Source organism: Falco naumanni, unplaced genomic scaffold (genome assembly GCF_017639655.2).
Source record: "Falco naumanni isolate bFalNau1 unplaced genomic scaffold, bFalNau1.pat scaffold_54_arrow_pat_ctg1, whole genome shotgun sequence".
Taxonomy (NCBI): Eukaryota; Metazoa; Chordata; class Aves; order Falconiformes; family Falconidae; genus Falco; species Falco naumanni.
Genome location: NW_024427554.1, coordinates 59,035 through 83,416, shown reverse-complemented (window position 1 = coordinate 83,416; position 24,382 = coordinate 59,035). Strand labels below are relative to the sequence as shown.

The window sequence follows — 24,382 nt, the reverse complement described above, 5'->3', positions numbered from 1 at the left end:
GCTCTCAAGTGTTTCTCACCCTCCCTCCTTCTCCCATTCTGCACTAGACACCAGGCCAGAAGAAAGGGCTCGAGTTCTGCTCCCAAGTAATACCTTCTGACTTTGAACAGGAGTTTGACAAGTAAAGATAGTGCTGAACTTGATCACACTCGCCTCACCGCCTCTTCACATTTCATAAACATTGAAGAGTCTAAGACTTAGAAGTAAAAGCAAGCAAGAAACTAACTTTTATTGTTGTTGTCTTAAGTGAGAACAAGCTAGCATATTGGGGCAGGAGTCCTATGCAGGAGCGGGCTGGAAACTAATGGGAGAAACAGCTAGGTATTGTGAAGGAGAATAGGAAAGATAAACATGGTTATCTAGTGTTTAATAGGTGTCTGCATGCTTGTAGAGATATATAGCTGTGCAACGGCATGAATGATTCCTGCCCTGAGCCTGGTGGCGCATACAGCTGCGGTTTGTGTCCGGGCTCAGAGATGTAAATAGGGGCTTCTCTGTTTTGGTGGAAGTGTTTCTCTTTGCATAAAAAAAGAGGGAACGAAGGGAATGACCCCAGAGGTATGTTCAGAGAAGGCACACTATGTTTCGAACTTTTTGACTGAACCAGTTCTTTTTTGGTGTGCCCTTCCACCTATGTATAATGTTAATCCAAAAGAAGATGATACTGTTTACACTTTGAATGTCGATCATTGTCTTTCTGTAGATGCTATATGTAGTAGGAGGCTACGATGGGAACGTGTCGCAGCGGTTCTTCTCTTATCCGGAGTAACAGCAGGGAAAGCATTAAAGAGTTAAATCACCTTGTTTGGTAGGCAGTTAAGCATGTGAGTCAAAATTGCCACTGCTTTTTGTTGTTGGTTCAAGGACATGGCTGTGAGGATTTGGATGGTATGTGCTGCGGGGATTTTAGGCGCCCCATTGCAGCAACATGGTATCAAAATCTGAGAAAATTTCAGTCTTTTTTGGCATCCATTCACTCAACTGGCAGTATTGTTTGTTTGCTATTACCTTGGTTGCTGTCATGTTTGCAAGGGCCCTGCAGAACATGGCAAACCTGGTCCTAGCTGTTCAAAAACAAAAAGGGGCAATTGTCAAATTGTACGGAACAGAGACAGCGGGTTATTTTGACACTGATAATATGTCTCAGTTGGTTTTTTATTTGTTCTATTACTTATACCTTGTTTTTACTCGTTCGGTTTCAAAGGTTCTTTTTGTGCAACAGGAAGGGGGAGATGCAGGAGCGGGCTGGAAACTAGGACCATGCGTGGCAATCCGTTTGCTGAGGGGAATGTGCTCGAGCTTGTCTGGACAAGGATTAACATGATGAGGCGTGTTTGCAGAGCACAGGGGAGTGGGAGACGGATGGCGCCAAGGAAAGGTAACACCTTGCTGTTAATTGATGGCAGCTAACCACCAATCGGGGATTGCCTAGTATGCAAGGCTTAGCTTCAAGAACCAATCTGTTTAAAACGCGCAGCTTCTGAAAGTGTATAAAACCTCGTGCTTCTGTACAATAAATTGACATTTGCTTGCATCAAGCTGCGTCCCGTCTCTTCATTCGCCGCAGTCCTACTTCCTCTGAAGAGGGTTAGAGCAGAAACCGCTTGCTTTTAGTTCTAACTGTATATCTAACTGACCGTCAAGGCTGTTGGGCTAAAGGTTAGTAAAAAAATAGGAAGACGTGCTTCCCCACTTCCACAGGGCCAATCAATCTCTTTTTGTCACCAGTGCAAGACCTCCCAATTACTCAGAAGTCCCACTCTTTGTTTGGATTATTAAGTAACTGAAATTGAGTTACAGAGAAGTCTAATTTTATCAAATAGATAGGCAAACACTCGAGTACTCACTCAAGCCTGATCAGACTACAAAGGTCTCCTTTTACGGGTAAGAATGGCTATAGCCTTTTTAGTAAAGGCCAAGTGTGTTAATAGTCATGTACATTACCCAGAGAGAGTCCCAAGCAATCAGCTAATTTAGTAATGGCCACATTAAAACTCAGGAGGGAAAAGGTTTATCCAGTATTTGCCAGTTCAGCAAGTACACAGCAGGAAAGTTTTACTCCCAACGCGCCAATTAGTCTCCTGTACCATAACTCAGGTCCCCAAAGAATCACTGTATCTTTGTGCAGCTGTGCCTTAAAGGGTAATTGCTTTCAACAGCCATTCAGGAGATGAAAACAGATGGACACGGTTGAACTACAGGAAGGTAGTAGACACCCTGAATAAAGGATCCAGACAGACAAGAATACACAGTTGTATTTGATAAAGTTATCGCTTAAAGCGGCACCAAAGGTTATTCGATATTCCATTAAAGTTCTACAGAGTGTGGGTCATTCGTGAAAGCCTTTGAGCGCCGCTGGTGCTTGAAACCAGACATAGTCCTCCCAAGTAGAGGTCACATGCTGAGGAGCCGAGGCACTTCTGTTGATGTCTCCATCGCAGGACAAGTTAACAGCTAGTTTCCTCCCTCGAGTCGGCACTTTATAGTTGAGCTTGGGCCGGAACCAATCAACACCACAATCACGGTGTCCTTGGAGCATAACAACAGTGCCCATGACAGGGAGAGCCTTCAGCTCACTGAAGACATCCGCAACAAAGAGTGAGTGAAAGAGCTTGCTTGAATTTGCTCAGCTTGCTTGAATTTGCGCGCCGTTGCTGGAGCAGGAGACTCCCCGGCCGCCCAGCGCGGTTTTGCTTACTTGTCGCTTGCTTTAATAAATCACATTTTCTAATTGGCCAGTCTCTGGCATTTCATTGGAGAGGTAAACTCTAACAATACCTCTGTCACGACCGATTTCCCTCCAACAACGAACAACGGTAATGCTGGGGAGAGGCAATACAGTTCACCGACTTACACCCAAGCTGGTATTTCTCCTGCAGATGCCTGCTCTGTTTCAATCATGATTTCATGCCATCATACCTCAAAAGCATTATTCTCTGGAAGCCAAATCACGACCAAACACACGCAAAAACTACACTGGCCTTAACGCCGAGCGGCTCTGCCTGCCGGTAGGCAAGCTGTAGCGCTCAGGGCTGTGCCCCCCCCGACCCCAGGCAGCGCGGTGCCCCCCGAAAGCCGGGCTGCAGGCAGGAGCCGCCCCGGGGCCAGCAGCCACCGGCAGGCGGGCAGGAGCCCCCCTGCCTGCAGAGAGGGGCTGGGGCTCGCCCGCTCAGCGCCTCGGGGGGCAGCCAGGGCAGGGGGAGCTGAGCCCCACCGGCCTGTGAATACGGAGCCTCTGGCGGGGGCCTGCGAGCTGCTGGAAGAAAACGGGCTGCTGAAGGGGTAAGGCTCAAGGACACCGGGGTACAATCACTGTGGTGGGGGAGATCCCGACCTCCTACTCAAATGGACCCCCAAAGAGAGTGAACCCCCCCGCCCGGGGAGCATGGGGAGGAAATTTAAAATGAACTCTACCTTTAAACTGCAGCGAGAAGGCAACTAACCCATAATTATCTCGTAGGTGTAGGCTTTGGGCAGAACTAACCAACTTCACTGTGTAAATAAGTATCGTGAGTAAAACTACGTGTGCAAGTCAGGAGGAGCGACCCCCCTTGCACCTGGCACCGCAATAAACACCCCGCTTTATAACTTACCCCGAGTTACAGAGTTTAATTCCGCACGTCAGACGGAATAAGCAGCCTTTTCACTAAGCAATTAGTTCTTCACCTACCATTTCCCCAGCTGTTCCCTCGCCTGAATACGCTCAAGTATCGACCTGCAGTAAATATCCAGTTTTCAGGCAGATACAGTTGACCAGAAAAGCTGGTCATTCAGCCTGTGCTGTGCACAGGGGAGGTGTCACAGCTCTCCTGCATCCACATCTAAGTCTTATCTTCTAAGCAAAATTGTGGTGTCCATGTTACATGATGGGAGTGATGGCGCATATCAAATTGCATGGTAGGAAGCTGCCTGCATTTTTCTGTTTGTGACCTGAGTGAACATTGGTGAAGTGACAGAAGAAGTCTGGTAAGCGTACCTTCATGGAAGGAGAGTAGGAGGAACAACCGTTTGCTACAGCACGTGCTGGAGCTGCCTGGCTGGAGAGCTGCTTTGCTGGGAATAGCCAGAGGGTCTTGGCAGAAAGCGAGCTGAGAATGAGCCAGCAGGGTGCCCTGCCGGCTGAGAAGGTTAACGGTGTCCTGGGCTGTATGAAGAGCAGCATAGCCAGGGACTGAGGGAGGGGATTGTACGCTGCTACCTGGCAGTCCCTGGGTTGTGTCCAGCTCCCTGGGTATCATTTTGAGGCCCCAGTGCAAGAGAGAGTGGTCTTTCATCCGTGAGCGAGTTCAGTGGAGGGCCATCAAACTTTGCCAGGAGCAGGGCTACTTGCCTTTTGGGGAGAGACTGGGGGAACTAGATAGAAGAGACCCCTCTAGCAGCTCCAGGTTCCCAATATCTTATTCCCCAGGTTCGTCCTAATAGCCATCTGTGGTCGTTAGGCTGCAGGATTTCTAGTACATAACAAGCTTACAGTTGCCAAGATGGGGGTCCTCTACGTGTCTATCCCAGCTAGGAGCTGGCGGATTGCATCCTCCGGGTCCCCATGTTATAGTTAAGAATCTATTTTTAATGGCTACGTCCCAGTTTGAAGCTATGGTTTCACATCCCCAGTATGCACAGTAATAGTGATTAGGGAAATTGCAATAGCTTTTCCCTGGATTCGAACTGGGGCAGAGATAAAAGGTTTTATTGTTCTTTCTCATCGACCGGGTGGGTCTAGTTCATAAAAGACTAAATCTTCCAATTTAACTTGGAATTTTGGGGATCCGGCTGTCACGTTGTACCGAACTTCTATTGAATCTTCCCATCAACCTAAGGTCCAATTGAAGAGTAATGCTCATTTTTTTTTGTTTTTTTTTAAAGTCATGGTAATCAATACCATTAATAGGATACTAGCTTTCATTTCCCCACTGTTCAGTACCTCTCTGCCTTCCTCGTCTACTCTTTTGCAGAGAGCAACGGGATATCAGTATCTTCTCGGCAGCAGCAGGTAGTCTTGAGGGGAATTTTGCTGTTATCCTGTCAATAATTTCCAAGGTCTAAAGAGTTAGTTATCTCTTAAATATATTTCCACCTGTTTGGTTGTTGTGTCCGTTTCCAGGCGAATCTTATAGTACACTTCTTAAAACTCTGTACCAGTCTGTTTCATGTACTTCCCAAAGTTCAGGTACTGACAGTTCCCATCCACAAAATAATTTACGAATTTCCACTTGATCCTCTGGTCCCCTGGTACGTATCGAATCATTGTGACATTTCATACAGTAAGGTTGTCTCTTAAATGAAACACAGGACCAATCTCTATTACAATTTAGACATCGGCAAACAACCCAACATACATGTCTGGAAGTGGGGTGTTTTAAGCAGGGTATTCCCCGGACATCTCCTATTCTGGGTGATTCGGGTATCTCCGTCTCTGTGTTGTTTTGCGGTCAGCCAGCAATGGTGAGACAGATAGCGATGTCCCAATAACGTCCTTCACACCGCCCCGAGGCTCAACATTGCTGCACCGTGGGTGGCATAGATAGAGACAGAGAAAAGATTCTGCCAACTATACAAAGGAGGTTAACAATCTTTATCTAAGCATTAAACCCATTTACCATTATCAATAAACAATAACAGGCAATAACTACAAATGACTAACAAGAACTATAAATCCCTAACAAACGTTAGCTAACAACTCAAAACTCAAACATGTCATAAGCTAATTTCAAAACATTATCATAACAGGATGACATAACAAAACACAATAAAACATTTCTTAGCATATATAAGGTTTGTTTGTGGGGGTTAAGAATCAAGAGCCAAGAGGTGGGCATTTAAAGGGGTAAATTTTCATGCCCCTTTAAGGTTAGGCTGCGCATGCATTTTCATTGTGCAGTTTTGGTCAGGGCGTTAGCCTGAATCTTGACCAGGAGGGTCACGGACCAATTCGTTTGTCTTGCCACAAACAATCCTTATCATTTTGGAAAAGATGGGAGCAGGAGACGACACAGTCTGTACGGTTTTGCTGTTCAGCCTTTGTCCCATCATGACTACAGTAACCATCAGTATGTGCTTTTGTGAGTGTTTTTGGTCACGCCGGTACAGAAGAGTGCGATCTCTTCCTCGCAATCCGCCCCGAGAAGTGGAACCCATGGGATACCAAAGCAGAGTGCGAGAGACTGTTACATAAACAAAAGAAAACTGTTGACCTCCAGCAGTTACCATGTGACTTGTTATTTGTTTCTGTTCATTTTCGTTACCTCGTGAAGAAAAATACCAAGGACCAGAGACAGACTATCGTGGAGGGAACAGATGGAGTTACCACCCCGACATTATTCAGGACCGTGCTGGACTCACGAGTGAAGAAGCCTGTTTTCCACCTCACATGAGACTTTGCTGGACTGTTATTCTGTTATTCAACTTCTAGTTCATGTTTGTTAAGAAATTGTTATTTGTTGTTTACTGGTTGTCAAATGATTCATTGAATTTACTTTACATCTAACACACGGTTTTCAAAATAAATCAAAAGGGTTGGGTAATACATATAATAATAACCTACAAAAACAAAACCTAAAAACAACACTTATAACTATACATTCCACTTAAGTAATAAATGAACTATAAATACTATAGTTTCTTTAAGCATTTTATATATATATATATATACATATATGCGTCACTACCATGGCTAGACTACAGGGATTTCGCATGCGCGGTCTTTCCAGATTGTTCCAGTACATTCTGTGGGGTTTAAAATTGCGCATGCGCATGTTCAAAGGCATACACGATAAAAGATGGCTGCTGAGTGTCCAGATGAAGTCTTGGACCCATTTCCCGAGCTTACCACTCCGGTAAGTTTGTTAATGGTAACATTTATGGCACTATGGCCAAATGACAGGTCCTTGCTTTCAATGCAATGTTTTCTCACCGTCAGACCGCCACGTCACCTGCCAGGGAGGAAGGGTCTGGAGTGCGCATTTCCCCCTCTGAACATCCCGTAAGGTGAGTGTTTTTTAAACGTCTAACCTGTATGGTTCATTATAAAGGGGAATCAAACCCCCCCCCTTTTTTTTTTTTTCCTCGTTGTTTAGGCAGAGGGTGCGTTTTTCTGCTGTCACACGTCAAGAACTTATGGCGGAGGTGGAAAAGTATAAAAGATGTTACCACATCCCCGTCTGTGCGTTCCTGATGGTTGTTTTCTCTGCTATTCTACTTGTATTCTTCATCAGCCTACATTGTTGTATGAATTGTTAATAGTTAATTATTCCCAGATTCCTGTTTGCTGTTAAATTGTTATTGTGTTAACTATATAATCTGTATTGTCGACTGTACATTTCGGCGTACTACTAGAATTTGTTTAATGCCATTGGGTGAAATCATAATAGCAAATTGCATGTTAGTTACAACGTGTTGAATTAATCTTATAAAACATGGAACAGCACATGGCAAAAACAATAAGGTGGCTAAACCACATAACAAAATAGGATTCGTTTTACCCAGGGGCTCCCGAGAAGCCAGGAAAACAAGTCAATATTCGTGTCTTTCCGAGTTCGGACGGAACATGGGCTAACTTCCCTGTCTCTGATGTGATTTGTTTAACTCCCTCACCATTGCCATCAATTTTCAAATAACAATTGGAAACATTTACTTTACCACAAACACTTCCTTCTTCGGCTAGCAGGTAATCGAGAATCATTAGAATAGTTTGGCTCCTGATCTGTACTTACAGTTTGGATTTTACCATCTGGTGTTAAGGATAATTCCTCCTTTCCTACCTCCTCTGCTGCTGCAGAGTGTCATCTGCACATCCCATAACAAGTCACCGTCATGGTAAAACACACAGATTTACATTAGTAGAACTGCTACAGAGTGTATTTTATTTCAGTTTTTCTGCCAATATTCCCCATAGCCTTGCTGAGCAAGGGATATTGTTTTACCTGAACTAGGCAGACCTTCCCCTTATCATTTTTACTGTAACAGGTAAAGCATTTTTTCCTTACCTGGAATTTATTTCCAGATATGCCTGGTTAAAGATTTCTTTTCCACTTAAAGATTTTGGTGAATTTGGCATTCTTACTTGTTTTCTTAGTTTGTACTTTAAAGGTTTCAGGATGTTTTCCTGGTGGCCAGCAGCTCCCACAACTGTAACAAATTCTTTTCACTGAAGTTTAACACCAAATAAGTTGGTTTTGTATTCACCAACTTTTCTACATCACGATTACCTTAGTAAAAATCAACTCGAACCTTTATCCAGTCCTATTCACAACTGACTTTCAAACATCTAAATTTCCCCATCAGAGATTCACCTTTACTCTCCTCAGACCCACTGCCTGCCCTAGAGGGGCCGTTACCGGTCCTGTTGTGCTGCAAATGCTGCAGCAATCGGGGTGACATTGTCAGGTCCTTCTGCTCAATCGTCAGCAACAGCAACCCCCTCCTCCCCACCAGCAGAAGGGTTCGGGGCAGGAGATGCTCTTCCTGCTCTGCAGGTTACACAAGCCTGCCTCTGCAGCAGCACTTCTGTTTTAACTCTTTCTTACCCTGAATGCACATCTGCTACTTGTTTCTTTAAGTCTGTGTTATTACATATCAGCCTTCGCAGGCAAACAGCAAACACCCTGCCATGCGTCCAGCGTGACTCAGCCGCACCTTCGAGGGGATACGGGGCTTTGTACAAACTCACCTTAATACTTTAACACTTTCACAGGGTTTTTTGACTCTCCACCCCCCCGGCTTCAGATCTTACATACATTAGCACAAGTTTTTTATCTTACAACGTGTTTCATTCTGGTTGCTCCATAGAAGGAACCACAGCCTCCCCTCTGATCCTTTTCCATTGCTAATATTAAGGGATCTTGTGGAGCTAGGTTAGTACCACACTCTTTTGCCACTCTGGGTGATTCCTCAGAGTGAAAAACATACCAGCATACATTACTTCATCCCATTTTTCCTCTCGCCTTAAAAATAACATTAATTTTAGCAAAACATTATAATTCAGTGTGCCGTTTAAGGGCCATTTTCTCTGTCCCCTAACTTAGACAGGGGCCACCACTGATTGCAGTACTTAGCCAAAGTTCTCTTATTCACGCTTCCCCCAGCTGCCCCCCCCATTTCCTTCCAGTGACCTTTCTTACTATTATCTCAACCGCTATCCCAGCCACAGAGACTCTAATTTCACTTACAGCTCTCTCTCTTATCCCAAGGCGTCCAAACCTTACAGTCAGGGCATTCAATTTCTTGTCGCCACCATACATATAATAATTCTTTACACCATATACACTTTAAAACATACAGAGGTTCACATTCACCCCTCGGATGTTCAAGACAATAACCACATACCAACATTTGTAATATACTGAATACAGAAATGTTCTCACATTTCCAGCATAAATGAGTATAACAATTATTAATAACCTTGTAATTATTAATTAAAAGGCCACTTTTCTCCACATTCCAGCTTATAAAGCGGCCACCATTGATTACAATATTTTATCAATGTTTTCCTATTCACATTTCCACCAGCGGATCCTCCAATATCCTTCCAATGACTCAAAACACACCCTAGCGGATTTTTCTTTAAAATCCCACCACTCTGCTTTCCTCCCATTTTTCCCAGCTTACACTCACAGAACACACTTATCACTTACAGAATTACTACTTACAAAATGCAACACACAGGTATCTTTCTACAGCAACACCAAGAGCTCACTATTATTATCAAAAATATAGCCAAAATCACAGTAACAATTATCAAAGTCAAATTCCACATTCCATAAATCCGGTAACCAAAATAAGCAACACTGCAGCAAATAAGCTTGAAACAATGAATATTCCATTAACGCCTATACATATTCATTACCTGAACCCGCCTACCCTCGCTTCATATGCTAATTAGCTTATCAGTCTTTCACGCTTGCGCAGATTCTTCCAAAAATTGTGGGCCGGGGTCTTTAGAATGTGGGCCGTGGTCTATGGGAGGAAGGCTGTAGGTCTTCCTCATGGTGTACTTTTCACCTTTTGCTCATTTGCAGTGTTCTTATCAGTCTAAGGTAATTTATGCCCTTGCTGGCCATCTGCTTTTCTTGCTTAATTATTTCTTTCACCCTTATCTGTCCTCTCCTGCTGAAGTGTTCCGCTAAAGTTTTTCCCATGATTTTGCCACAAACTGAGTTTTGAGGAGCGCTTGCCCTAAAGGGTTGTCTGGATTTACCCCAGAGTACAGCTGAAGGGCTTTCCTCAGTCCTTCCAGCCACTCAGTGGGGCTCTCATCTTTCTTTTGCATTTCATTACATGCTTTATTGATATTCTGGCCACGGGGTACTGCTTCTCTAATCCCCTGAATTACTATAGTTCTCAGGTCCTGCATATGAGTTCTATGCGCCGGATCCTGATTATCCCAATTAGGTCTTTGGAGTGGCCATTTAATATCTGCTTGGGGTCCCTGGGTTTCCTCGGTAGTAAATAATTGACAAAGGATAGATTGCATCTCATCCCAAGTATAAAGATTTGGTCCCAGAAATTGATCTAATCTTTCTGCCACTCCGAGTGGGTCCTCAATTAAGTGTCCCATCTCGGTCCTTTTAAAATCTCGTAGGTCAGCCGAATTTAGAGGCACAGAAATATATCCGATCACAGGTTGAGGTCCCCCCATGGGCTTTTCTCTTAGGGGGTATATTTGAGCTGCCCCTTTTTGACTTCTAGTTACGCGTTTAGGAAGAGGGGGAGACCCTTGTTCCGACTCTGGTGGGGGAGTGGGCGCTCTGGGGACCTCTGCAGGAGCAGGAGGAGAAATGTAAGGAGGGGGGTTAGAAGGGTTTCGTCTAACTCTCCCTTCTTTTTCTTTTGTTTAGTTTTTTTATTTCATTCAGCGGGTAAAGTCTAGCTCCCGGTTTTTTAGCCACACCTCCGCATATTGGCTCTCCTCCGGGTTAAGGGTTTTTTTTTATTATTAACCCAGAGGTTTAATTGCTGCCTTACCCAATCTTCTTCTGACCCATAGACTGGCCAAAAGACATTTTTAGAAATCTTCTTCCCTCCCCATATCTTAGTACAATATTCTATCACTTTCTGCTTATCTTTCCCTAGGGTTCCAGGGAAATATCTCCAATTGTCCAAGATATATGCCAGAGGGGTATTCTTAGGTACAGTGGGTACCCTTCCCATGGGAGTCGAAGGCTTGCTGCCCTTCGCCCCCATCTTCTGGAACATCCACAAACATACACTCACTCGCTCCCCTTGTTCCTGGCCCAGTCCCTCGCAGGAGATGGGAGACGCAGTACTTAAGAGTCCGCACTCGCTTGGTTCAGTATATCGAACCTCTCACTCGTTATATTCCAGGAAACCCAATCCCGCCCGAACGGCAAACCCGCGAACAACTTCGCAATATACTTACGTGTCCTGCGTCTTCGTCCAGACTCCCGTGCACAGAATTTTTATGGGATTTTACCGGTTTCTCCTTTGCTCATTATTCTAGAATTCAGGTTCGTCGGTAAGGTTGGAGTAAGCTGTTGGTCGCGGGGCCGCGAAATGTCGCGGGGCGCCTCCCCGGAGGACCAAAGCCCACTGTTCCTTATCCGAGTCACAGCACCAGAAATTGTTATAAATTGAGACTGCAACGGATCATAATCCAATTAAAATTTTATTAATTATAGCAAGTAGAATATGAGCAAAGACAGCGCTGGACGGCAGGGGAGTCTGCGCTCCACCAACTGCCGCCCTGAGCAGTTCAAACAGTCCCTTTTCATACATCTTTACCCGTGTTCATGAAGTAGTGGAGGTATTGACCCTTCACTCATATATCCTTATGTGGGGTTGTCTGTCTTGTTTCTGTCGGTTCCTGGACATCTGGCGGTTATCTTATCTTTCACAAGCAGTGTCTGGTAGCTGTTTGCATAAGCGTTTTCATATATTTCGTTGCCTAAACTTTACATTGAGCTTAACATAAATCTTAATAAACAATACCCTAGTCCATAGTTTCTCACACCCACGGTGGCCACTGCCTCCCAGCAGTGCCTGCCAGGTGGCCAGGGACACTGGCCCTGAGGGACGGAGGCCAGACTTCCCAGCCCAGGGATGGATTTCACGCTCTGAACACTCCGAGGTTGCTTTTAAAGAGGACACTTCCTCAGCAGAGAACTGGGATTATTTATTGTTTGTTTTCCTCCACAGCAGCCTCCTGCAGGGACAGGCACAGCCATCCCCTGGGGTGCGTGGGGATGCCACCTCCTCAGCCTGACAGAGATGAAGTGTTGTAGGTTGCTTTCTTCAGGGTGTCCAGGAAGAACTGCTCCTTCTCTAAGAAATCATGGTCCTAAGAGAGGGATAGATGGCACGGATATCAGAGTGCCACAGAAATGGGGTCACAGGCCAGGGTGCTGCTCACGAGTGATGGGAGTATCCCAAACCCTCCTCCGTGCGGCGAGCAGCGGGCAGGTACCCATCTGTGGTAGCCCCCGGGGTGTATGGGCTCCCCACAGAGCCCATAACCTCACACCGAGTGAGGCCCACAGAGGAAGGCTCAAAGAGCATCCCTGCCTGGGGAAGGACCCAGCAGGGAAGGAGGGGGCTGAGGATGGGGACATCATGAAGCCAGAGCCCAGCAGAGCTGGCTTCTGCCACCCAGGGATGGGGCAACGCCATCAAGCCAAGGATGTTATCAACCAGCCTGAAACAAGCCGTGAGGACGCACCAACCCTTGCTGCTGGTATCACTCTTCTAGGTGCCCACGGCTTCTGCGAGCCCACCCAGCCCAGCAACGATCTCACACCCACCCTGTGGCCGTCAGGCTCAACCCAGGCTTCACCCAGCCCTGCTCCCACCCAGCTGGTCTGAAGCCCCTTTCCAGCCCTGGTTTCCCACCACCTCACCTGCTGGGCCCTGTGCTTCAGCAGCAACAACGTGGCGTAGAGCTCGGTGGGGCCAGCCCCAGTGTCCCTGCTACCCCCCTGGGCTATGCCAAGGGAGCGCGCTGGTGGGAAGTGGAAAACCTGGAACAAGAGCCCAACCGTGTGGTACCGCTGCCGTTAGAGGAACAGCAGACGGACAAGTGTCCCTTTTTTTGCTGCCTGCATGTCCCTGCAGCAGGGTCCTCCCCAACCTCCCACTGCAAACGGCCTTTAATCCACCTGCCTCTCCCTTCCTGCCCCCTCTGCCCCCTCCTGGCACTGCCCTGGCTCAGAGGTCTCTGCTGAGCTCCTTCAGAGGATGTGAGGAGGCCAACTCACATCTGAGTGTGTGACGAGCCCCCAGGAACATCCCAAGCCTCCTGAGAAGTGGAATACAAGTGCAACTGGCCCCCAGCATGTCCCGTCCCCCCCCTCCCCCAGCAGCGTGCAGGAAGCCTTACACGGTGTGCTGGAGAGGCCTCTCCTAGGGGCACTGAGGCCCTGCTTTGTGTTCAGCAGCATCGCAGAGTTGGTGGGCAGTTCCTCACGGATCTGTTCGAGCTGTCTCCTCTGGCGAGCCATGCTCAGCCGCTCCTGCCCCATCCCCGGGAGAAAGAGAGAGAAACTGTTGGCAAAGGTTCAGGCCCTTGGCACAGCGGCCCCAGGCCAAGAAGGAAAGGCAAGGGAGTATTTGCCTCGTGAAGACGCTGTTCCTGCTGCTTCAGCTGCTCCAGCTGCTGCTCCATGACCTGCAGCCTCCTCTGGTGCTCGGACTCTATCCTGCACACCTCTTGCAGGGCTTGCTCCCCTTCCTTGTACTTCTGGGATGAGAGCTGCAAGGCAGAGCAGCTGAGGAGGCTGGGGACAGGGACCCTCGCTGCCCTGGGGCAGGGCTCCTTTGTGCACCCCCTGTTCCCCTCCCAGGACAGCGCTGGGATTCAGCACTCAAGGAGGGATGTGAAACCCCAGCTGTGAATTGCAGCGCAGATGCTTCACTTACCTTGGTCGTGCTTTTAATCTGCTCCTCCTGCTGCTGGATGCGCAGTGTGGCCCTGTCCACCTTCTCCTTCTCCAGCCTCAGCTCCTGCCAGGACTTGTCCAGCAGCTCCCTGTCCCTCACCAGCTGCTCCTCCCTGGTTTTCAGCTCATGGCTCCAGATCTTCAGCTCTGCCTGCTCCTAGGATGGGCATGGGGAAAATCAATGCACTACCTGCCCTATCCTGGACACTATCTCATGTCCCCCCAAGTGATGGGAGAGATCTGCCCCTGTTTTCCTTCTTGTGTTTGCCAGTTTGGGGTGCAGAGCAACACCACCAGGTACCCAACCAATGCTCTCATCCACCCACCCTTGGGCACCAGGGTTGGCAGAGCTGGCATTGTACAGGCACACACACACACACACACTCCTTCCCCAGAAAGGACGGAGCCCCTCACCCATGCTACACACTCTAAAACATGCTCAAGGCTTGGCAGTTTGTCAGCAGTGGAAACACCCAGCCTGAATGGTTATTTTCCACCCTGGTAGCCCTCAGAAATGCAGCCCTGCCACAGTCTGTGCCACATATCTCCTCTGGACAGCTCCAGGGGGGAGAACTGGCTCCAAACATGTCCCCATGGCATGGGGAGGTTCTGTTTAACCCACCATGGGGGTTTCCTCTCACCAGACTTACAATGGAGGCGGCTGTGCCTGGTCTGGCTGCCCAAACTCCTCACAGGCAAAGGGGAGAGACAGAGGTGACTGATGCTTCAGTCAACATCTAAAACAGGCTGGTGGAGGCTGCTCCTGGAACAGCCCGATTCTCACCACCGCAGTGATGTCTCTTAAAACTTGTTTTAAACACCTGAAGGCAGGGCTGAACATCTCCCCGGTGGGCAGGACCCATCCGTGAGCTGCCAGGTGGTGCTGGAGGCCATGGAGAGGGGCTCTACTGTGGTACCTCGGCCAGGCTCATGATGGTGCCCTCTCTCTGTGAGTCCATCTTCAGGGCTCGGTCCATGTTGCACTCCATCTGCTCCTTCCTCAGCTGCTGCTGGGTGTGAAATTCAGCCCACTCGGCTGCCAGCTTCCGTTGCTCCTGCGAGCACTTCTGCATCACGGACTTCTGCTCTTCCAGCAGAGCACTCTGGGGAGCGTTGCCAGAGAGGGAGAGAAGAAGCACTAAGTCCCATTCGCCACAGGATTTTTCTCCTTTAACCCATCTCTGCCGCGCAACATCTAGGGGCTGGTTCAAGCCCACGGTGCCTGGTGTGAACCCTGTCACCGTGAGCTCTGGTCCCGTGTTCCTCAAGAACCAGCACGTGCCATGCGCACACACCGCGGCCTCCTGCATCCGTCAGCCAGAGGGCTGGCCTGACTGCGATTCCCCCTGTGTGAGGCTGAGGAGGCAGAGAGCTGCAGAAGGATGCTGCAGCCCAGCACCCAGCTCTTGCCTCCACCACACAATGCAGTGCAGCCCTGGAGATGTCTGCCCCACCTCACCTTCGCCCTCTCCAGCTCTGCTCGCTCCATGGACAGCTGCTGGGTCATGACTCGCCGCTGCTCCTCCAGTGAGTGCTGCAGTGATTCCACTTTGGATTGCTCTGCCGTTGCCCTCCATCGCTCCTGCGTTCAGACACAGAGGTGACAGATGCTATTCACAACCTCCAGGCCAGGAACCTCCAGTTGGTGAGACACATACCCCATACCCAGACAGGAGGGCCGACCCGGGCAGAGGACACAGTGTGGGCTCACCTGCTCCAGCAGCCGAGTCTGCTCACTCAGCCTGGCCTCCATTTTAGCGATCACCTCCTGGAGTCGGCTCCGCTCCTCCTCCATGTCCCCTCTGCTGCTGCGACAGCCTGTCCTGGAGCACTTGGGGAGAGGCACGAGCAGCATGAGGCGGGAAGTTCTTCCCTTCTATCCACACCATGTTCACAGAAAAACTGTGTGTGTTTGTGCTCATCACCCCTGGCACATCCCCAGGACACTGCTTTGTAAAGGGAAGACCCCGAGATGTCCAGTGACCAAGGCAGGCAAGGCTTTGCCAGCCTCAGCTCCCAGCCTCTGGCTGACTCAGAGCAACTTCTCCTTGTTTTCTGGGTACCCCCAGCTCCGGTGGAGACCCCGCAGCCGTGCCGGCACAGAGGAACAGCAGACATACCCTTGAGCTGCTCGTCCCGCTGCCGTACCCCCATGGCCAGCTCCTGGGAGGTGGTGTGGTGTGTGGCCTCCACCTTTCGCGAGAGGTCATGCAAGTTGCTGGAGAACTTCTCCATCCGCTCGATGATGCCATTCAGAGACCTGCAGAGAGAAGCGAGGGGAGGGTCACCCCTGTGGGACACGCTTCATCTCACTGCAACGGAGAGGGGGATATTTGGTGGCCCAAAGGCCGGGCAGCCCTGCCCTGAACCTCTCTGGGTCACAGCAGAGCAGTAGGAAGATGCAGCTCCTGCTTCCGGGGGGCACTGACGGGTATTACACAGCTCAGCATCCCCGCAGGCAGTGGGTGGGAGAGGGGATGGCCCCCTGTTGCCACGGTCCAAGCCTGGTTCGTGTAGGACAGGGAATGCTGTGGCCAGGGACCAATGTGGGAACACAACTGTCAGTACCTGGTGTACGATGTGGCGCTGGTCACTGCATCGATCTCCTGGTCTTTCAGCCGCTTCAGCCGCTGGAGCTGCTCTTCGTGGTCTTTGCGCATCTCCTGGACAGACACCCTGCGGGACACGGGGAAGGAGCCTGCCACAGGCTGGCACAAACCAGTGCTCCCCCATGATGGGCACTGTGGGAGAGGCTTGGTTGTGGGGCTGAGAATCAGGTGCCAGGAGCTGAGCTGGCATGGGGGTCTGTCCTGGGGCATTCCACCGACAGGCATCCACATTTGGGATGGGCCCAATTTTGGGGTTATGAGCTCCTCTACCAAAAACTGATTTGTCATTGACCCAAACTATGTGGACATCAGTGACTCACTGAACTCACTGACCTGAATAAAAGAGATTTGGGGGAAGATAAAACATTGGGTTCAGCATCTTTCAAAATACAATGCATTCACTCTGAAACCACGTCTCCAGTCAGATCTCCCTGTGTCCACCTACAAAGCAAATCCCCGTTCCAAAAGGCACCAAGCTGCCCACAACCCAGTGCTTCTGGAGTCTGGTTTCTCCTTTCACCATGTCCCCAAACCACTCCCTGGTTCCTTCGCTGAGACTGTGGGTACCAGCCACACGTGTGTGCCACTCGTGCCACTCTCACCTCTGCAGCTCTTGCAGACGCTCCATCTCCAGCTTGTTCTGCTGCTCCAGCGTGGCCAGGCGCTGCTGGTGCTGCGCCAGCAGCTCTGCCCGTGCCCGCTCCGCATCCTGGCTCTGCAGCAGGAGCTGAGCCATCAGCTGCTCCTTCTCCAGCCGCAGCCTCTCCTCCCGCTGCCCGTAGGTGTCCTCCACCACCTTCACCTGGTTCCTGCCCCGAGAGGTCACAGCCAGGAAGAAGTGTTGCTTCCACAGCAATACCCAGCACTCCCCCCCCCCCCCCCGCAGAGCGCACACAGGGGTTTGCGAGCAGATCAGTGTTGTTGTGTGCATGGCGAAACACGCAGACCTGAGCCTTGAACCCTCCTGCTACTGCCCACTGTGCTGCCTGGTTGGGGGTGCGCTGGCAATGGGACCAGCCCCTCCTCCTTGTCACCCAGGGGACAGTGATGGTGAGAGTGGACTCCCATGTTGGCTCACCTGTGGGGCTGCTCTCTGCCCCCCACCACGTCCACATCGACATGGCTCTGCGCCCACCTGCCCCAGGGGCGGATTTGGGAAGCATCCCAGCACTCCCACCCCCAGGAGAGACAGAGCTGTAGGCGAGGAGGGAAGCACAGGTGAGAGGCTGGTACCTGTGGGTGCTCTCAAGGAGATTCAGTTCCTCCTGGTGCCGCTGCTGGAGATTTTCCAGCAACAGTTTGTGCTGTGTCCGCTCCAGCTCCAGCATTCGGACCTGCCAGGCACCCGGGAGAGAAAGTCCTTGTGCTGCCCTGGGGACAGAACTCCCACAGCAGCACTTGGTGGCCATAGGCGTCTCTGGACAGGGAGGTTTCACCTCTCTCCCCTGTCACCCTGATGCTATTGGGACAGGATATGGCTCCTTCTCCTCCCTCTGGGTCACCCGTGGTCCCCCATTCAGCAGGCAATGGGGCTCACCTGGCTCTCCAGCTCTGCCACACGGGCCTGGGCGCTCAGCAGCGCTGCCTGGCAGCCTGATGCATCCTCATGGAGCTGGGCTGCGGGAGCCCCCCTGCCTCGTCTCATGCTGCAAGCCCGGGGCTGAGAACTCTGCCTACAAGGATGGAGAGAGAAGATCGAGGCCCTTCAGGATCAGTGGCTTTGTGGTGCGGCCATCAGCCTCCAAAAGAAGGCACCTGCCTTACCTGCAGCTGCGGGGCAGCCTGGACATGTGCCCTGGGTGCAGGAACCTGCGGAGACACAGGGATGCTCTCAGGGAGGTAAAGCCCTGGGGAGAACATCTCCTCCTAGCCTGGAAACGGCGATCCATCTCCAGCCTACTGCAGGACCACCCCCACCCCCCTCCCCAGCCCAATCCCCGTGCTGGCGTGGGTCCCTTCTCCCCAGGTGACACTCGGCAGCCCCCACCCCCAGACACAAGCATGCTGCGCTCTTCCTTCTCTGGGGGCAGAATCAAGGCTGAGACCACAAGCCCTCTGGGAGACAACATGTGTCCCACCACCAGGGCAGGGCGAGGAGCCCAGCTGGATGAGAAGGAGAGGCTTCAAAGACCAAGAAAGAGCTGCCTTCTCTGTGAAAGGCTTCAATTCTCCTTCAGTTGTCTAGAAATAATCTCAGAGCATCTTCAACACTATACTGGGGAAAATCAACTGAAGAAAAAGTCCTTTATCACCTGGAGCCTCTGTTGTCTAGTTAATATAATATGTATATATGCCTGGGGAACGGTGTAAATGCTGCTCAGGCCACGCAGGGCTATAAACACACATGATTTACAAAGCATCCATAGCACCCATGCTTTGGCCTGATAAACGCAACTTGTGGCACCTCGGGGAGCTCCAAACTCTTTGCCTCCATGGACACGGCTTCCCAGAGATGCAAAGTGGGGCACATCCTACCTCAGGCCGAGGGAGCACGGACAGAGCGGGGATGGCGGCGAGTCGGCAGCGGAGGGCTCGCGATCGCTGCCCTGATCCTGCACCGCTCGGGGCACGGACCCAGCACACCTACCTGAGTGAGCGGGGCAGGGCCTGGCGCCTCCTGCTTTCCTGGGAATGAGCCTGTAGAGGCTGAACATTGGACAAGTCCATGATTTGAATATAGCAATGGGAACCATCCCCTCCCAGCAGGATGAGGGCCCTGGGTCTCCTGGGCACAGCGATGAGGGTCGCGCTCCGCTCTGGGAGCTGGCAATGGGGGCAGAGGGTCAGACAGGCTTGTCCGTGTCTGCATCCCCACTCCACACACAAACGGTGGGACTCTGCTCTGCAGAGTAAATCAAGGGACAAAGCACAGCTCCTCCTCCATCTCCATCACCTAGGGAGGAGACTGGGTCCCCTAAGCCACTTTCAGCGGCCCTCTGAACCGGCGCACAGCCACAGCCCAGAGCAGAAGGGGGTCTTTTCCAGCACATAGCACTGGTGGGACAAGTGTGGGGGCAGCAAAGGGAAGACAGATGGGGCAGCGTGAACTTATGCACACCCATTGCTCCGGCAAAGCGAGTCCCTCACAGCCTTCCGAAAGCCCAAAGGCCAGCCACTGCGGAGCTCAGTGTGCCCCAGCACACCAGCTGACATGGGGATGGTGGGATCCTGCAGCTCAGCAACCTGCTCCGACAATGGCTGGCTCAAAGCCCTGGGCAGCATTCATGTGGCCAAGGGAAGTGCTGTGGTTCCTGCTTTTTTTGGGGGGTTTGGTTTTGGGTTTTTTTTCAGGGCAGGGAGGACCCTTCTCCGCATACCATAACTGTACAAATCTCTGCTGCCCCGAACCGTATACAACCACAGGAACACGCACCCAAGGCACCGGCACATTTCTGGAGGGATGCCCCTTCGCAGGATCCGATGGTTGAACCGAGGCTTGTTTCGTGGGTGCTGAGAGCCAGGGGACCGGCTGCCATGCGTGGGCACAGAGACACAAGTGACGCACAGCAGTGTCACAGCGCAGGAGAGGCCCGCAAGACATTATCCCGCTTGGCCATTTTTGCAAGTTTAAAGATTGGCTGTCGCACTGCGATCGAACAGGCAAGGGCCCGACGATCCTTCAGCGCTGCCTTCCCTTCCCGGTTACACAGGTCCCAGACCAAAGTGGTCACGGCTGGCTACCAGCCCCTCCCCGCTCACCCACCTACACATGCAGCCGCTTCCCACAGGAATTCTCCACCTTGTGGAGGTGTCGAAAGGTGAAGGAGGCCTCACCTGGAGCCATCTGCACTCGCTGCCTGGTCCTGCGGGACAGCTGCCCTGCTGCGGTGCTCCTGTGGGGCTGGCTGGGCTGGCTGCAAGCAAAAACACACCCCATGGGGGGAGAGCCCAGGAGGCAAGAAAGACAAGATCCTCTTCCCTCAACACCAGTTTCCTGCCTTGCAGGTGAAAAACCTATCCCACTCAGCTGCGGCAGGATTCAACCTGTTGGCTTCAGAGGGAGCAAAGACACCTCAGAACCTCCATCTCTGGAGGAACACCAGTTCCTCCTTGCTGCATCCACCCCCTTCCCCTGGGCAACATGCCCCTGCCCACGACACACGCGGCTGCTTCTCTGCAATTCACTCTGAGTTCCCATCCCAATGGCACAAGCCTGAACCTGTCTGTGCCAACTCAGCTGGAGGAGGTGGTTTTCCTGGAACTAGGAGGAACGAAGGGGAAAGAAGGCAGGAATGAGGAGCATGCGTGGAGCTCGTGGGGGTATGCCGATCCAGGACAATCCCACAGGACTGGGGCAGCACGTGCAATCTCAGCCATGACTAGAAGGAGAGCCCAGAGGTGCGATGGCCCTGCAGGCTGCACCAGTGGGAGAAACCACTGCGTTATTAACCCAACCAGAGGCAAGAGAGCACTTAAAATGGATTTCTTAACTCCGAGCAGAGGATTTCTGAGACGTCCTGTTGAGCAGCTGGCATGCTGGGAGCCCTGTGGCCCACCAGCTGTGCTTTCTAACCCTGACAGGAGCGTGGGGATCCAGGCCCTCCTTCTGGGGCCTCCACAGGGCTTGGCACTTTGCTCCTGAGGCCTTTCGCCTGTGCTAGGGCTTTCTTGCACGCGACAAGGCAGCTCTCAGCCAGTATGTCTTCCTCCAGCGGCGTCAGGTTTAGCCCATCGCTGCCTCTGCAGCCGGAGCTGGGCTGGTGGGGCCGGGCTGCTGGGCTGTGCCAGGGCTGGGGTAGTCCACTGGCAGGATGGCTTTTGCTGCAGATGTTGGCCTCTCGCATCCATAAAATCCTCATCTTTCAAGCCCAGCCAGTCACCTCGAGTCCGGCTGCTCCGCACAGGGCTGTGCCTGGCTGAAGGAGGAGATTTGGAGCGGGGTTCTGGTTTTGGTTCGCTGCTGTTCTCGGCTGGAAACCTGCTGCAAGGAGAAGCAGTCACATACGTGCCTGTGAGAGGACCCCGGGGACCCTGCCCGGGGACCCTGCCCGGGGACCCTGCCCGGGGACCCTGCCCGCTCTGCCTGCGGGGGCAGCGTGGCTGCTGGCTGGAGCTCCACACGCAGAGCACAATACCTCACAGGCTGCCTCCTCGCCGGCTGGCCCTTGGGCATGGAGGCCACCGTCGGCTGGTACGCTCCAAAGACAAAATCCTCCTTGTCCCAGCCGTCTTCCTTCTCTGTTCAGACAAGCAGCTTTGAGTCAGCGCCTAGAGGAGCGGCTGTTTGCAAAGACACCAGCCCTCCTCCTCCTCCCCTGCAATTCCCACTGCGATTGCTGCCTCTGGGAAGACACAGCTGGAAACATCTTCCCTGGAAACCTGCGAGCAACGTGTCTCCTCCACGGGGCTGGGAAAAGTTGCTTTGCTGAGAATCAGTCCATGTCCAAAGGCAACTGAGTTACAGCTGATGTGCAAATGCCCCCAGGCTGCCTCGAAGGCAGGGTACAACACTTTTGCATCAGTCACCTTTGCCCCAGAGCTGACTGGGAGCCCATTAGCCACCCTGCTGACCACTACAGAAAGGGTATTTCCCCTTCAAGGACATTAGAAATCAATCTCGCCCTCCCAAGCCAACGCCATCACCTCTGCAGACCTTCCCAGCATCCCTGGCCACGCTCACCTGGCTGCTTTTGGTACTTCTTATCCAGTTTGAACTCTCTGCGCTCTCCTGTGCCTGGCTGTTCCAGGATTTTGGCCACGGAATTTCGTCCCAGCAACTCATCCAGCTTGGAGCGGGCTGGCCGGAGCACCTCTCTGTTGGTGACACAGTGGCAGATAGGTTTCCCTGGGAGGCAGGGCTGTTTCTTGTCACACAGCCTTGCCAGGGTGCTCTGGCTCTTCTCTGTGAAACGAGGCTGCTCTTGCCCCTTTCTGGGACCCACAGGCAGAAGCTCCAGCATCCCCCACACACAGCATGCTGGCACCATCCCAACGCACAAGCCATCCCCTGCTTTACTCTCACTGCCTCTTCATTGCCCTTACTTTTCTGCCTTCTTTCCCTGCTTCTCAGCTCCTTTTGAGCCACTGCCAAGTCCCAGCGCATGCATCAGGTCGTCATCAGTATCTTCAAAAGTGAGCTCAGCCCTCCTCTGGACCGGGGCCACGGTGTGCAGGGGCGTCTGGGGTGGAGGTGGCTCTGTGGATGGGATCACACATGGTAAAGGTTTGATCAGGGCTTTTTTTTTTTTTAAACAGGAGATCAAAGCATCCCTGCCTGCTCTTATCTCTCAGGACCATTTAAAAAGTAATTTTTAAGATCAGCGAACAGATCTCACAGCAAGTAACACAGCGGCAATGCACTACTGCCTGGTCTGCAGCCATGCATCCACTGCTGGGACACTGCTGGGTGCCACTGACACTGGGGTTTCCAGCTCTGGATAACGCCAGGAGCTTCTTTAGCTTTGAAAGTTTCCAGTCAGATAATTCCTGTCCCCTTTTGCCTAAAGTCCCTCTCTACCAACACACCTTAGACCTTGCCCTAACCCACCAGCTGCTACTTGCATCCAGAGTAGATTTATCAGGGTGAAAGGTGATTTTAGGGGACCCTCAGACCCATTAGCATCCCTGCTGCAGGAACAAGAGGGACAAGTGCCTGTAACACAGCCACAGCTGGATCCCACCCAGAGGTGCCCCAGTTGTGGTGTGGCACGGACTGGTGCTGCTCTCAGACACCCAAATCCTGACCCAGAAAATTTGTTCTCAGTTGGCAATGCGTGCAGAACTGGCTGGATGAGGTCAAAGGTAAGATCAGAGCCTCCATTCCTGGAAAGGAAAGCTCAGCTCCGTAATCTGCGGCGCACTGCAAGTATCAAGCACTTGGTGAGCTGTGGCACAATTAACCCTGTTACCAAGCTGCTCTATAAATTACGTTACTGGCTAATAAGAGGTAGGACTAGGTGGCTTTCAATGTAATCATTTTGGATCTCACACAGATAATCCATGCTGCTGATTTATGTAATACAAAGAGGATGCACTAGAGCAACCCCACTTACTTTTTCTTTGCTCTGTTCTGGTTTTCCTCAGAGCTGCTTTTAGCGCCTGTTGGAGCTGGTTTCTTGGCAGCATCCTGCTCCTTATCATTTTTAAAGTCCTGCCAAAGGATTTTCTAAATCTGGGAATTACCCAGCAGGCCAGGAAAAGAGTAACAAAACAAACAAACAAACGCAACGTTATTTAGAAGTAAGGTTCTGTTTTACCAGCCACTTTTCCCCACAACGTTCACGTGGGGACAAGAGTTTATCTGCCCAAAGCCATGATCACGGGTCCTGCAGGGACCTCGAACCCTTGAGTCTCCCTGAACTTCAAACACTCAAAGATTAGATTTCCGTTCAGTTTGCCCACGTTTTCATCCTCCCGGCTGAAATAACTCAAAAATTTCAGGTGCTTTCAATCGTCAGCAACAGCAACCCCTCCTAGGCAAAGGGTTCGGGGCAGGAGATGCTCTTCCTGCTCTGCAGGTTACACAAGCCTGCCTCTGCAGCAGCACTTCTGTTTTAACTCTTTCTTACCCTGAATGCACATCCTGCTCTGTTGTTTAAGTCAGGTTTTACAACCAGCCTTCAGCTGTGCCAGCAAACACCCTCCCCTGTTCAGCGCTGACAAATCCCCCCTTCACAGGGGCTCCCAAGTTTTACAAATTCACCCAAAGCACATTTAAACTTGCACATGCCCCCAGGACTCACCCCCCCCCTGTCCTTCAGGGCTTACGTGCAGAGGTTTTTTTCTTTGGTCACCTCTGAAGGATTACATTTGCACTGAGCATCATAGGGGTGAAGGACTCCGTATCTTATTAACCACTCAAGCCTCCAGCTAACCGAGGAGCAAATACCACGGCAGAGCCCCCATGCCCCCCCTCAGAGTGAAAAACATACCACATTCAAAGTTAAA

The 24,382-nt window shown here is 51.2% G+C and overlaps 1 pseudogene; it reads right to left on the bottom strand.

Moving 5' to 3' along the window:
• Positions 1-12,189: 12,189 nt before the first annotated feature.
• LOC121082276 lies at positions 12,190-24,016 on the bottom strand (annotated as a pseudogene).
• Positions 24,017-24,382: the final 366 nt, after the last annotated feature.